The 14,903-nt window shown below is 40.0% G+C and overlaps 1 pseudogene; it reads right to left on the reverse strand.

The window, feature by feature from the left end:
• Positions 1–13,937: 13,937 nt before the first annotated feature.
• Positions 13,938–14,055, reverse strand: LOC132620965 (5S ribosomal RNA; annotated as a pseudogene).
• Between the last annotated feature and the right edge of the window lie 848 nt (positions 14,056–14,903).

Below are 14,903 nucleotides of genomic sequence, written 5' to 3' on the forward strand. Positions count from 1 at the left end.
CTCATGGATAGTAGTTTTACTTGATTGTTGAGATATTCTTGAATGATTTAATCGGAAGAGTAATTGTTCTATGAATTATCTTAACATAAATCTGATTTAGCTCATGATTGAATGATTTTGTTGAGTAATTGGAAGAGACTCTTGAATAATTATCTTGGGTTATAAGCTGACGATATTCGTGAGAAATTGTCCGAAGATCTTTTTCCTATCCATAGTGTTTGAACATTCTCATGGCTTGCATTAGTTTAATTTGTGGAATCTGAATAAATAATCGGAAGACGTTTATCAGATTCTTGAGTAAACTAATTACTTATTGAATTCGAAAGACTCAATAAATATTTGAAGAGAATGATAAAATGAATTGGATGTAATTGCTAAAATCTTGCATCTGTCTTGTCTACCACCCTTACTTCTCATATTAATAGTAACATTTGCTTTTGTTGTCAATTGTCTTTAATTACGTTTATAGTCGATAATCGTGGTTTATAACCACACCAAACTCAAGTTTTGATCACCTGAATAATACTAAGCAAGTTTTATTTGAGTAATTGTTTGTACCAATCCGTATGGAGACGATCTAAATACTATACTATCTTTGACTAGCGAAGCGCTTAAATTATACTGTGTTTTCCGCTCGTCAATCTAACTTTGCGTAGCTTCGAACCCCTAACACCTCGAAGATGACGGATGTGTTTTGCCATCAAGCTAAGAAGCTCTATGTGTCAAGCTAAAATATTCCATCAACAAAAGCAATACAAAAGTTGAAATTGTTAAATGTTACATTAAGTAATAATTCAACACTTACTAATATTGTTGAATTTCAAATTTAGCATTTACTTAATATTTTTTTTTTTAAATCAAGTTTCAACTTAAGTGTTATCTTATTCAAAAATTTGAATTAATTCAAGGTTCAATTTATTTTAATTGAAGGTTCATTTATAATATAAATTTGAGTTTAATTCAAGTCTCAAGGATTAATCAGAAGGCTCAATTTAAGACTCGGGATCACTTTAATTAATTCAACTAAACCCTAAACTAAATTATCCTAAATACTAACATTGATCAATAATCAAAAGTACATAAATCAACTAAACTACAATCATACCACAACAATGGTAAACAGGACCTTGGAAAGTTTGATGCAAAAAGCGACGAAGGAATCTACATTGGATATGCATCAAGCAGCAAGGCCTACAAATTTCTAAATAGAAGGATATGTACTTAATATGACGACGATGAAGACGAAGCAATTGGCCGGGCAAAAAGGCATGAATATCAAGAAACTGAAGAAGCTCTCAGTATGCAGAATACAGAAGATACTATAAACATCGAGCCTGGACCTTCAGAAGCTGAACAAGATCCACACTCCAGTGAAGAAATTAATGACATAAGCGACAACAATGAACAAGGTTTTGTGGATGAACATGAAGATACGTTAAATAATTATCGGGGGGGAGGGGGGGGGGGGGGAGGAATAGTCAAAAAGACATAATGAAGAATCAGATGCATACATCATATGAGGAGTTAACTGGAAGTACAAGAAAACATATCCACTTAAAAATACAATCACTTTCTTAGACAGGTGTCACAACAAGGTCCAAGGCCATAAATCTCTGAGCCTTCTCTACATTTTTATCAATAATTGAGCCAAATACTATCAAAGAGGTACTACTCGACGCTGACTAGATCATAGGAATGCAGGAGGAACTGCATCAATTTGTAAGAGAAACAAGGTATGGCATCTAGAACAACAACCCAAAGATAGAAATGTTATTGGGACTAGATGGGTATTTAGTGATATGATCCGGAGAAGCACACATGACTCAAATCAAGCGTATAAGTATAGATGATTGCTTGGTCCTGTGGAGCGAAGATAAGATGGATGAGACGATGGTGGCTAGCCATGCAAAGAGGCTATTCTCGAAATTCAAGTCATCATCCCTAAAGAAGACTACCAAACAAGGCTCTTACTTCATTAAGGGTATTTTTGTATTAACTAGTGTTATGTCCCGTATTTTCGTATAACGGGAAATCAAGAAATAAAGAAGACTTGTGTGTTGAGGAAATAATTTGATTTTGGTGAATATGAATATGTTGGTTATGGAGTTATTAATGTTAAGACGTCGGGGAAGGCCGAGGGTAAATTTGGAACTTCGGAAATTAGTTTCGGGAATTACAAAACGGGACATTTTATGAATTGGGCTAAGAAAATGGAATACAAAAATTGAGGCCCAAAGGAAGTGAATTGGCCGGCCCAAGGGAGCAAGTCCAAGTCCATTTATTAAGGTCATGTGCTATGCACATGACCTAGGAGTGGATATATATGATATATGTTAGCTTTATCAAGATCAAAAAAAAAAAATCTCAAGAACACCATTGAAGGTGCTCTCGGCCGAAAAAGAAAGAGAAAGAAAAAAACATTTCGTGGCTTGTTTCTAATCCAATCACCTAGTCTCTTTTGGAATGATTGATGAGTTCGAGGTGCTCTTCGTGGTGGTATAATTAGATTGGCGCAAGGTGCTCGTTTGCGGCAAATCGGAAATTCAAGAAAAAGGTAAGATCTTTATGTTTTAATGCTATGAAATGGATACATATGTGTTAGTGATTGAATTGGCATGAAGATTTTGGAATGGTGTTGTGTTTGTGCATGGCGTGTGTGTGCAAAAAGAGTGTGTTTGGCCGTGGGTTTTATAAGGTTTAAGGCATAATAATTTGATCTTATTTAGCTTGAATGATGTGTTGTTGTGGTCATTATGTTGTAAAGGATTGATTAAGGAATTGAGTTGGTGTTAGAAAATAATTTCGGACGTTATCGGAAAGTGTATACCTTTGGTATATTTGTGTATATCATAGTATATATATGATACTAAAGACTTTAAATATGATTTATGGTTGATGATAATGAGTTTGGAATGAAACGACGCAAGTCTAGGCCACCCATACCCCAGTGTTCGTATTGCGGAAGATCACACCCAGGGGAGTGCTTCAGGGCCACGGGGGCCTGTTTTGCTTGCGGCCGCCAGGGCCATATCATGCGGGATTGTCCGTGGGCAGGCGGTTCCGGCAGCGCAGCACCGCCGATGAGATCCGTTGCTGGTTCGTCATCTACCCCTTCGGCCACGCGCTCTACGGGGCGAGGTATGCCAGCACCAGCGGGCCGCGGTAGAGGCCGTGGTGGGGCTTCAGATTCTAGCGGTCCCTCGAACCGCATCTATGCTCTGACTGGTCGTCGGGACCCAGAGGCACCCCCAGACGCAGACCCAGGTATATTACTAACCTTTTTGTTTAATGAATATGTGCAATGGTAGGTTTGTACCTCAGTATTATGAGATATACTTTTTTTGTGTGTGTCAGTAAAGGTAAGGTAAGAATCCGAATTAATGAAAATATCCGAGGCAGTTATCTGTACATGTGGGAGGAAAATATATGGGATTTGGAAGACTAGAACGATAGACCTCACAGCCAGAAAAGCAAACGACCTCTTTGGGTCAGAATGGGACCCGCTACGAAAAATTTCCGAAAAAATTGCTAAGACCCCGTTTGGCCTAAAATTACGTGACAAAGGTCGTGCGAGGCAATTGGCGAAATTATATCAGCCGTAACGCGTCAAAATGTGTAAAAGTTTCAGGGTTAAGCGTGCTCAAGCCAGAGCAATTCTGGGATGGGTGACCCCCTGGGAAGTAACGCAAAATTTTGCACAAGTGTAAGTATGATTAACGTAAATGGGAATTTGGGGTAACCAAAGGTGAATAGAATGTGTGGAGAATAATTAGTGCCCTTTCGAGAGTCGCGCGGAACGAGGCAGACTAAATGGGCGAAAAGGAAAGGATACAACACCTCTTGGGAAATTGAACGAATTTGAATAACAGCCAGAGATGTTCGCCGGTAAGGTATGAGTAAACGTGTGTAGGTGTATATGTATGTGTATGTGTGTGTATGATTCTCATTTGGTGCCTAGGAGGGCTAAGAGCTGAGCCCGGCGACTAATGTTGTGATAAAGAAAAGATAAGCAGTGTGAGTAATTGGAAATTTGAAGGAATCGATACGTAAGACGCAAGGTAAATTGTGTGACGACTTGGTGAACGAGTTTGCAAATCAAGGGGCATTCTCATGAATTATTGGAGCTTTAATATGAATGATTTGATTCTAAATTGACATCCCATCTGTGGTGCTTCTGCACTTCCGATTCCGATGAGGCTCTACCTAGTACACCTCTGTACTTCTGCGCTCGACTAGGTTCCCGTCCGATGAACCTTTTGTGCGCTTTGATTCTGAATCCGTTTCTGTCTGGCGCACCTCTGTGGGTCTGACTCTGGATATAAATCCGTCTGATATGCTTCGATGCGTTTGATTTTGACCGCGTGTGTGTTTGATACCCTTCGGTTTGTCTGATCACGATTCGGTATGAAACCACTCTGTATGTTTGCTTCTGAATTCGGGTTTGTTCGATATGATTCCGTACGACTGGCTTTGATTGTGAATCTGTTTGGTATATCTTAGTGTGTTTGATTCTGCCTACGAGTTCGTTTGATACGCCTTTATACGTCTGACTCCGATCTCAGATGTGTCTGATATGCTTCCGTACCTTCGATGTTGACTACGAATCCAACCGCCATAGTTGAGTATGTCTGCTTCCGATTATGAATCCGTTCGGTTTTAGTTCTGAATCTGTTGGGCATGAAGTGTCTGATATGAAGTAAAGTGAGATTACGACGATGTGGTAAGGAAACTCAGGAGTGTGAAAAGAAGATGATATTGACGATGATGTCTGGAAAGCGTCCGTCCCTTACGAGAATATAGTGCAGAGTTCGGTGATTACGTAGAGTATGAGAAAATGTATTATGAAGGTATTTGGGTCAGTGATGTGAAAAATCTACCCTAGTATTGGTAAAGAAGACATGTCGGAGAAATCAATAAAGGACCTATCAAGAGAACCCTCCCGGAGTAGTACGACACCCTTGAGGTCGATTCAACATTCGAGGACGAATGTTCTAAAGGGGGGGAGAATGTTATGTCCCGTATTTTCGTATAACGGGAAATCAAGAAATAAAGAAGACTTGTGTGTTGAGGAAATATTTTGATTTTGGTGAATATGAATATGTTGGTTATGGAGTTATTAATGTTAAGACGTCGGGGAAGGCCGAGGGTAAATTTGGAACTTCGGAAATTAGTTTCGGGAATTACAAAACGGGACATTTTATGAATTGGGCTAAGAAAATGGAATACAAAAATTGAGGCCCAAAGGAAGTGAATTGGCCGGCCCAAGGGAGCAAGTCCAAGTCCATTTATTAAGGTCATGTGCTATGCACATGACCTAGGAGTGGATATATATGATATATGTTAGCTTTATCAAGATCAAAAAAAAAAAAAATCTCAAGAACACCATTGAAGGTGCTCTCGGCCGAAAAAGAAAGAGAAAGAAAAAAAAATTTCGTGGCTTGTTTCTAATCCAATCACCTAGTCTCTTTTGGAATGATTGATGAGTTCGAGGTGCTCTTCGTGGTGGTATAATTAGATTGGCGCAAGGTGCTCGTTTGCGGCAAATCGGAAATTCAAGAAAAAGGTAAGATCTTTATGTTTTAATGCTATGAAATGGATACATATGTGTTAGTGATTGAATTGGCATGAAGATTTTGGAATGGTGTTGTGTTTGTGCATGGCGTGTGTGTGCAAAAAGAGTGTGTTTGGCCGTGGGTTTTATAAGGTTTAAGGCATAAGAATTTGATCTTATTTAGCTTGAATGATGTGTTGTTGTGGTCATTATGTTGTAAAGGATTGATTAAGGAATTGAGTTGGTGTTAGAAAATAATTTCGGACGTTATCGGAAAGTGTATACCTTTGGTATATTTGTGTATATCATAGTATATATATGATACTAAAGACTTTAAATATGATTTATGGTTGATGATAATGAGTTTGGAATGAAACGACGCAAGTTAGAACGTTCGTCGTAACTTTTGGTGTTTTGAATGAAAATGGGAAAGTAGTGAACTTTGGGGATGTTTGTATGTGGTTTGGAACTTGTTTGTTATGTAATGGAATAATCTTGAATGAATGAATACAATAATGTGGATATGAGTTGAAATTGTGAAGTTTGGAAATAGGATTACCAACTTATGGAATGAGGTGCAATTGTGAAGTTAGTGTGTTTGATTGTGATTCGTATTGTGTATTGATGTTTGGGCTGTTGATGTTGTTATATTTTGAGCCGAGCTAAGTCTCGGGGGTGTTAGATTTATAGGGGAAGTGCTGCCGAAATTTCGGTAGCCAAATATAGCCCAAAGACTAAAATGTTAATTCTCATGAATAGTAACTGGTAAAAGTGACCATTTGCAGTTTCTGGACGAAACGGGAATTGCGATTTGAGGAGCGTAAGGCGCCAACCAGGTATGTAAAGCCTACCTATCATTCTTTTGGCATGTCCTAGATATACTAGGTTAAGATCGGCCCCTCGGGAATAATCCTACTCTTGGAAATCGAGGTTCAAGTTCGAGCACTATTCACTCAGCGCGATTGAACCCTCTTTGTCACATTTGGTTAAAAGAATGTTCGTACCTCCATAACTTGTGCTGTTGTGTCCGAAACTCTTCGAAACTTTTGTAGATGGCTCTATGGAGCCGAAAGTCTGTGATTTGTGTCCGCCACCTCAATTTGACTCGAGGTGGGCCCGCGAGCCCCGAGGCTCCCCTTATTCGGTTTGTTTGATTCATTTGTGTCCGTTATGATCTGCAACCGTCTGTTTAGGACCCAAGGATGTGTTTGAAACTTTCTATGCCATTAATGTACGTTCTGTACTTTGAATGATGTGAGATTTTCGGAAAATGACTTATGAACAGTTTTCTTGCGAATTTGGCAGTTTGGAACTTCGTAACTTTTATACGCATACTTTGATCAGTCTGATTCCTACTCCGATCCTTCGGGCGTCAGTATATACCTCTACGTAAACTATATGTTAAGTCCGACAAATTATTTTTGATATGCATATGATTTCTGCACTACTCTGTTCGTGCTGCCTGCTATGACTTCGTTCGTCGGTACCCGGGCCGACTTTGTGATCGTGCGCACTATAATATATTCGGGAGTTATGATGTGTTACGGTTTCCGAGGCCTCGCCATAGGGCCGGTTACCGTTTATGGAGTTATGATGTGATATGGCATTTGATACGTTCTGATGATATGATGTGTGTGTGTGATATGATGTGTCTGGAGATTGTACGGAGATTTGAAACCTTCTGGAGTTATGATGTGTTGTGGCACCAGCGTCGGGGGGTGACCACGTTCCTAAACCCTATACATGATTTGATTTGCATTTGTACGTTCGCCTCCCGCACAGGTTTGCTTTGTTTGCGATGTTGGTGTGTTGGTTCTTTCTGACTCCAGCTGTGTTTGTGATTTCTGTACCTTCTGCTTTACATACTCAGTACTTCTCCCGTACTGACCCCCGTTTCTTCGGGGGCTGTGTTTCATGCCCGCAGGTACAGAAGCTCGTTTGGGTGGTCCTCCAGTTTACGCAACTCATTCTGCTGTGTTGGAGAGCTCCCCTTTGATCCGGAGCCTACTTTGGTACATGTCTTTTGTTGTGTCTGTATTCTGTACATTTGTGGATGTGTGGGTACGGCGGGGCCCTGTCCCGTCGTATGTTCATATGTTCTGTTTTGTCTAGAGGCCTGTAGTCAGATTTGTGGGTCGTGGGTCCGGTGTGTTTGCATGTGAGTCTGTTTTGCATTCTTAAGCGGCCCGTACGCTGCTATGGCCAAGTCGGCCTCTGAGTTTGTATGTATGTGTATGTACTTGGGGGCGATGTGCATTCCGCCACCCTTCTGATGTGTGTGTGTGAAATTTGGCGATGTATATTCCGCCTCCTTTCTGATTTGTGATTTGTCTGATCTGTACGGGCGACTGCTTAGGATAAGTGTTCGGTAGAGATCTGATTACGATGTTGAGTTCGCATAATGTACGTTGAGTTTGGTCGAGTCTGATTACGATGATCTGGGTGTGAGTTCGTTTGGGGTGTCCCGGAAGGGCACCAGTCGCGGCCCACGGGGCTGGGTCGTGACAACTAGCTTAGTCTTCTTTAGCATAGTAGTATAAATACTACACTTAGTTATTTCATTACGTAGATTATGTTGAATTGAGATGAATACTCTAAATTGAGTGATAGTTTGTGTCATGACCCAAATCAATGGGCCGTGACGAGCGCTCGACCACTACTGACCAAGCACCCCTAAACTCGTACTTGCCATATTCTGCATAACTTGGTGGCCCATTTCTAACTTATATCTGAGTGATAGCATCTGCTGTAAAATTTATGCAATAAACTCTACTTCGCAAACACACAAATTATACAAACGGATAAATATATAGGCATACGTGCAAAGGATGACAACGCAGTCCGACATGGCCACTACACGTACTGTATATAAAATAAGAGACCACAAAGCCACATGACGTTTCCACTATATACAACTATCTACAGACCTCTATGGAATATAGACTGTAGAAAAGACAGGACAAGGCCCTGTCATACCCACATATCTACATGGCAAGATAGCATACCAAAAAGGGATGCAGCTCCAGACCAATGGACCGCATTGACGCCGGCTGAGGGGAGATTCTACTGGTCTGGATCGTCTGGTTGGCAACCTGATCCTGCGGGCATGAACGCAGCGTCCAAAAGAAAGGACGTCAGTACGAACAGTGTACTGAGTATGTAAGCCATGAATAACAACATAATAAGAAGTATGGATCATAACATGAGATAAATAGATAACCTGTACCTCTGATTGCCTCATAAGGCGGATATCATGCATGCTTAGCTTTCAAAAGAAAACATTTCTCATATACATATATCATAATAGTGTTGCGGAGCGTGCAGCCCGATCCATATATATATTATATTGCTGCGGAACATGCAGCCCGATCCATACCCATATATCCCGTGTCCGGGATGATGTCATAATATACTAACTGATCATGTGGCTATGCGTATATAACGCCTCCCATAAGTAGCATGCATGAGATCCCAAATAACGTTACCACTTTATCAGAGTGACGTAAGGTCGGTAACCTCCGATTATATTATGGAACAATCATCATCACTATGTCTCACCTTGAAGGAACAATGATTATAAGGTGAGATTAACAACAATGAAGAACGTCAAGGAAATCATGAAATAAACTTAATAATCTCATAATAGCATTAAAATCATAAGCCTTGGAACCTCTAGAAATAGTATCATCATCATCATCATCATCATCATTATCATCATGAAAACATAATCATCTTTAGCGTCATAAGAAACTTTAAGAATCATGAACCGCTAGCTTGTGGGAATAAGGACATCATGGAAAATATGTATGAGTTCATAAGAAAGGAGTCATCATGGTCGTCATAGAAAGCATCTTTTCATTAATATCATGAAAGCCTTAAGAGCCAGAAACTTCTAGCCTTTCGGGAACCAGGATGTTATGGAAGACATGTATGGAGTCATAATATAGGAATCATGCCTTTAGAAAGAAAGGGACTAGCCTTAACATACCTTTTTGTCTCCTACCACTTACGCTTATCTTCCCGAGCTAGAAAATCTACATTTGAGAGAATTCATACTATCGTTAGAATTATCATCGTATACTTATATTAAGCTTCCAAATTTAACTACTTCATATCCGGCCGAAAATTGGGCAGCATCTTTCCTGTTTATATGCCTAGCCCGAAATCATAATCCAACAAACAACAACAACAACAACAATACCAACATCAACAACAACCTTATCAATACCAATATGCTGCATAAAACATCCCTCGCGATGTTTTCAAAATTTCTCAACTAACTAACTCGTTATACGATTCTTTAATAACTTTATCTCCGTAAATAAACCTAAATCAATATCAATAAAGGAAGATTCATACCTTACTTCAGCTAGAACCACAATATCTTCACTTTCCACCTTGATTTCAAGCCAAGACTCGTCGCAATATGATTTTATAACCGCAACTATACACTGTCTAGGCCAGAATTCAGGGATTATACTCGATTTGCGCTAAAATTTGATAGGTGGAAGTTGTGGCTAAATTCTAGAAATTTGAGAGGGGTTTCGAAGGTGTTTGAATGGAAAATAAGTGGGTAACCCCTTTTTTAAAACGTTCTAGAGTCAGGTTGCACCGACCTAGAAATTGCTCAGCGCGTTCGCGCCCACGAGTTGCGCGTTCGCGTTGATTGGTCCTCTACGCGTTTCGGCCACTCCCTGACGCGTTCGCGCAGACCATTTTCCTGGCCTGCCAGCCCGACTGGTAACGTCCATATCTCCGATACCAAATCGATAAGCGGTTTGTTGCGTCGAAAACTAGACTTCATGAACGTCACTTTAGGCTTTTAATTTTCCTCAAAACTCATCATATACTAAAAGATATTCTTCCTCCAAATTGGACATAAGTTGCCCTTCATACTTTCTCCAACATTCCAACAAATTCAATTTCCGTAATTCACCTGCTCTCCAATCCTCCCCAACTTATTGTATGCGCTAGACCTTCATAACCGTAAGATAATCGCATACAAATATATATATCCTTGAAGGCAACTCCAAAGTCCATACTTGAAATGACCAGCACTTACGAATTTCAACGTACTGAACTACGGGGTGTAACATCCTTCCCCTCTTAAAATATTCGTCCTCGAATGTTGTAGTTGCGAATCCACGACGTTTTCATTGATTTCTTGAAGTGATTGCCCTTCTCCTAAATTCCAATCGCCTTATCTTTAGAATATAAGTTGGTCAGTTTCTTCTCGTTCCCTCTTAGCTCTTTATTGAAATTTTTCATAAATTCTATAGCCTTCTGTTCTTATGTATACAATCAGGAATCAACTAATACTTGGTCATCGTTCTCCTTCCATTAAGGTATTTCTGATCAGCAGCTGCTATGGCTACCCATTGACTTGTAAGTACCTCTTCTTACTTGCTGATAGAAAATTTTCTTGTACAACTATGGAACCTTCCTTTGCTTGCTTCTTTAGTGCTATTTTGGGCTATCCCTTCTCATACTCGTCGATCTTGCATACGCACCACATTATCTCTTTGTAGTTTATTGATCATACCCCCTGATTCCTCACAATCTCGACATAGTTACTTCCACAATACTATTTTGTTGCTGAAGAATCCCTACTCCTAATGGTTATTTACCTCAAACTATCCATTCCAATTCCTCTCCAAGATCAACTATAACAATACCCTCACATAATCTATTAAATACGTACATACACAATGTTCCCTCACCATCTTTATTATTCCGCGAACTCATATTGGAACTTTTCCTTTACTTTCTTCCCTTCAAATTTTGCAATGTAGGTCTCTAAGTATGAGACTAAGCTAAAATCTTATTTTACCACCACTTTCTTCCAACACGAGTATACTTATGCTTTATTCCCTTATACCAGTGATCATTCAATTAGCCTTTATTCTTCGTTGACTTTCTATCGCTACCCTTACATCATTTTTTATTGGCCATTTCTTCGCGATGATTGTTCATAAAGTTCTATAATACACGCTCTCGTATTCAGCATCGCCGGTGACTTGTAAGATACTCTTTAATTCCTAGCAGTACTGTTATCTTGCTACTCATAAGCACACTACCTTCCTCTTCTTTCGAGATCGTCGCACTGCCTATAATTATCCTTTTTGTTAAAATTCTCACTTCTTCTGGCACTAAGATTCCCTTTCGCTGTAACTCAATTGTCCTTTGTACATTTCATTTTTTTTCCTAGATGGCTTGTAAACCTTTCTTATCCTCTTTGTTACCCTTCAGAATATATCACTGCACATTTAGATCCGATCCAATTTCTCCGATACGAGCGGTTCGAACTACGGTCTAGGAACATCATATATCATATTAATGAGAATCATTCTCTTCGACTCAGTAATCCCTTACTTTCCTATCATACTTTATTTCCCGTACCTACCCCATAATATACTTATTTCCAATGCATTTCTGCTTCCTCCTGATACATTATCAAAATGTCAGTACATCTCGAACTTTGGCTTCTTCAAGCTAATACATTTCTTTCTTTCAAATTTTGGGAATGTCATAATTCATTTCAGGACTAAATCTGCTCCCCCCCCCCCCCCCCCCCCCCTTTTTTTAAGAATGTTCTTATACACCAGTAGCCTTTAAATAGTAGTCATCTTTGATAATCACCTGGTCAACCTTAGCGTCCTTCAGCTCCTCCGTTCCTTATAATACCGGAGTTCCTTCATCATATGGTTTGACTTATTTTCCTTTCTACTAGTTGAAGTCTTTGTATTCAATCAACGTACTCATGCATATCAGATCCACTTCAAATGCCTTCTTTGTTGTCCCTTCACTTCTACCTTTCATGACTAGTAATTCCTTGGGCTAATAAATTAATAGGGACAACAGAATTCATTAGGCCCTTTACCGAGGGTCCGATTATACCTCGCTCCTTCAACCCTAGTCTTTTTCCACAACCATCTTCTTAACACCCTTGAAATTCTTCTTGCTCTGGGTTCCCAATTCCGATTTACGTCTATATTACCATTAAAGGTTAATATTCCACACCATCCATTCCCACAACTCATCCTTTCTTTTGCTTAGCTCATTTGTCCCATAATTCTCCTTAACTACTTATTTGCATCACAACTATGCATCATAGTTCTTCCAGTGTCCTGCCGCTTCTTGTTCTTATCACGAAATCCTTACAAAGTACACTCTTTCCCTTCTTCTTGTGGTCAAGACTTCATCTTTCTTTTTGCTGCTACGGCTAGTTCATATTTATAAATATTCCCCATATGTCATTATTTCCTTTATGATCGAATCTCTATACTCTTTACAGAGGTTCTTATCTCATGTCACTGATATATTGCCTCCTAGTTAGGTTTGTTAACTTATTATCCTCTCTCTTGTCCTTGGTGATTGCTTGACTTCCTTCAACCAATCCATTAGTGTACCTTTCTTACTTTCGTCCCCAGGGGTTTTGAGTTCTCTTACTTCTAAGTGCTATTCTCCACTTGTCATTTTATAGCATTGGCCCTGGAGTTCATAGAATATCCTTTCAGAAGTGCAAATCCGTTCTATCTCTAAGTCATTTTTTTAGAGGGGCTTATTCATTTCCAAGGTAATTTTGGCGTGTTATTATGACTATGCATTCACCTCTTCGGATGCCCCTCAAAAGTCAGAAATTCTTTAGCATCTTCGAAAAATCCTGCTTATTCTTATTTTTTTTCCAATTCACATTCCTATTCGTTGCTACTGCTCTTCAGTCCCACTTATCAAAATTTGTTTTCGGGCCCTATACATTCGTCCTTTCGTTCCACAGTACAATACTCTATCCTTTCCGTATTCTTACTTTTGAAATTCATCCCAATGCTCCTCTACCTCTACCGTCGTCCTAACTCTCTCTCTCTCTCGGAAGCTTTACTTGACCCTTGTTAGCAACATACTTCCCTTGCTCACACTTCTTCTTTTCTCAGGGCATCCTAATCTTCTTACTCTTGTATACTCACTTTCTTCTTTTCCCTGATATTATTGCATTAGGCTTATCCAACTCTTACATTAGGCTTATCCAACTCTAACCTTTAGAGAAAATAATGTCAACTTGCCCTGTAGCACTTGCCACTTGAACTTCAATACCCTGTTCAATCAGTACCCCTAACATATCGCAATGTCGATCATCGGGGCACGCATACTGGTTAACCACACATAAGATATCGTATATACCTTTACTAACACCTTACTTGCAAAGTATTCCCCAATACTATTTAATCTCGTCCTAATTCTGTAGTTGTAACACATCTTCTCTCTCTTTGCCAAGCCAGTCCGCCTTATCTCTCGCAATCATTTAGAGTTTCCAACCGTGAGTTTCATATGCTTCTAATTTCCCTCAAGCTATTCTAGTTCCTCATCCTTCTCTTATGTCTGAATTTGTAGGACTTTTTAGCACACTTCCCAGGGGGTCACCCATCCTAGTACTACTCTCGCCCAAGCACGCTTAACTTCAAATTTCTGATGGGATCCGGTGCATTAGTGCTGGTATGATCGCATCCATCCTGCTGCGTGACCTTTATCACATGACCTAAAACAAGTTGAAGTTCTAACGGATCCCAATAAAATTCGTGTAATGCATCTCCCTCCGGATTGGAAAGGTCCCTTACTCTCCTGACCGAGCAAATGTTGGCTTAGTCTTCGGAACCCCTAATAATAACCATCAATCAACACACACGACTGTTTTTCATTCCTAATTTTAAGATTCCTAGTGGTGGCAAAAACATCTTAGTCGCAGTTACCTATAACTACTTAGGTCATTGGATTCTTTAGAATTCCCATTGGTCAACTATTAATGATATCCTGCAATGATTATACACATATAAGAAATTCCAATAAAAGACTCATGTGCCTGTTGGCCTGTCATGCTCTTGGTCTGGAAGGCTGTAAAGTGAAGTATCCTTCTCATCGTCCTCCCACCATCTACTGGTCTGGCCCTCCTCATCTCCACCATCCGAATCCGAGGGGTATAAATATCCTGGCAACTCTTGATTTACTGAAGGACAAGATAAAGGGCTAGAATAATCGGTAACACTCACAAGCATGGCTGCCCTAACATAATGCTCCAACATAGGAGAAGTTGGAGGGGTCAACTCTGGTATAGCCCCGAAAGCCTCCTCCACCAGTGTCTCATACGAACCCTCAGACGGGTCCGTGTCATAACTATCTTCCGACGGGTCCTCCTCCATGGAAGTCACAAACTCTAGGAGGATCGTCTCGATGTCCTCGGAAGGGTCTGTCTCAATAGAATAGCTAGGACTCCTCCTACTCGGTCTTGGGACCTGGAGTCCCGAATCCACCCTGGGGGCCTTCCTGGCACCCCCACTATTTGAAGCCGATCTCTTCATCT

This window comes from Lycium barbarum, chromosome 11, assembly GCF_019175385.1.
Source record: "Lycium barbarum isolate Lr01 chromosome 11, ASM1917538v2, whole genome shotgun sequence".
In the NCBI taxonomy this organism is placed as follows: Eukaryota; Viridiplantae; Streptophyta; class Magnoliopsida; order Solanales; family Solanaceae; genus Lycium; species Lycium barbarum.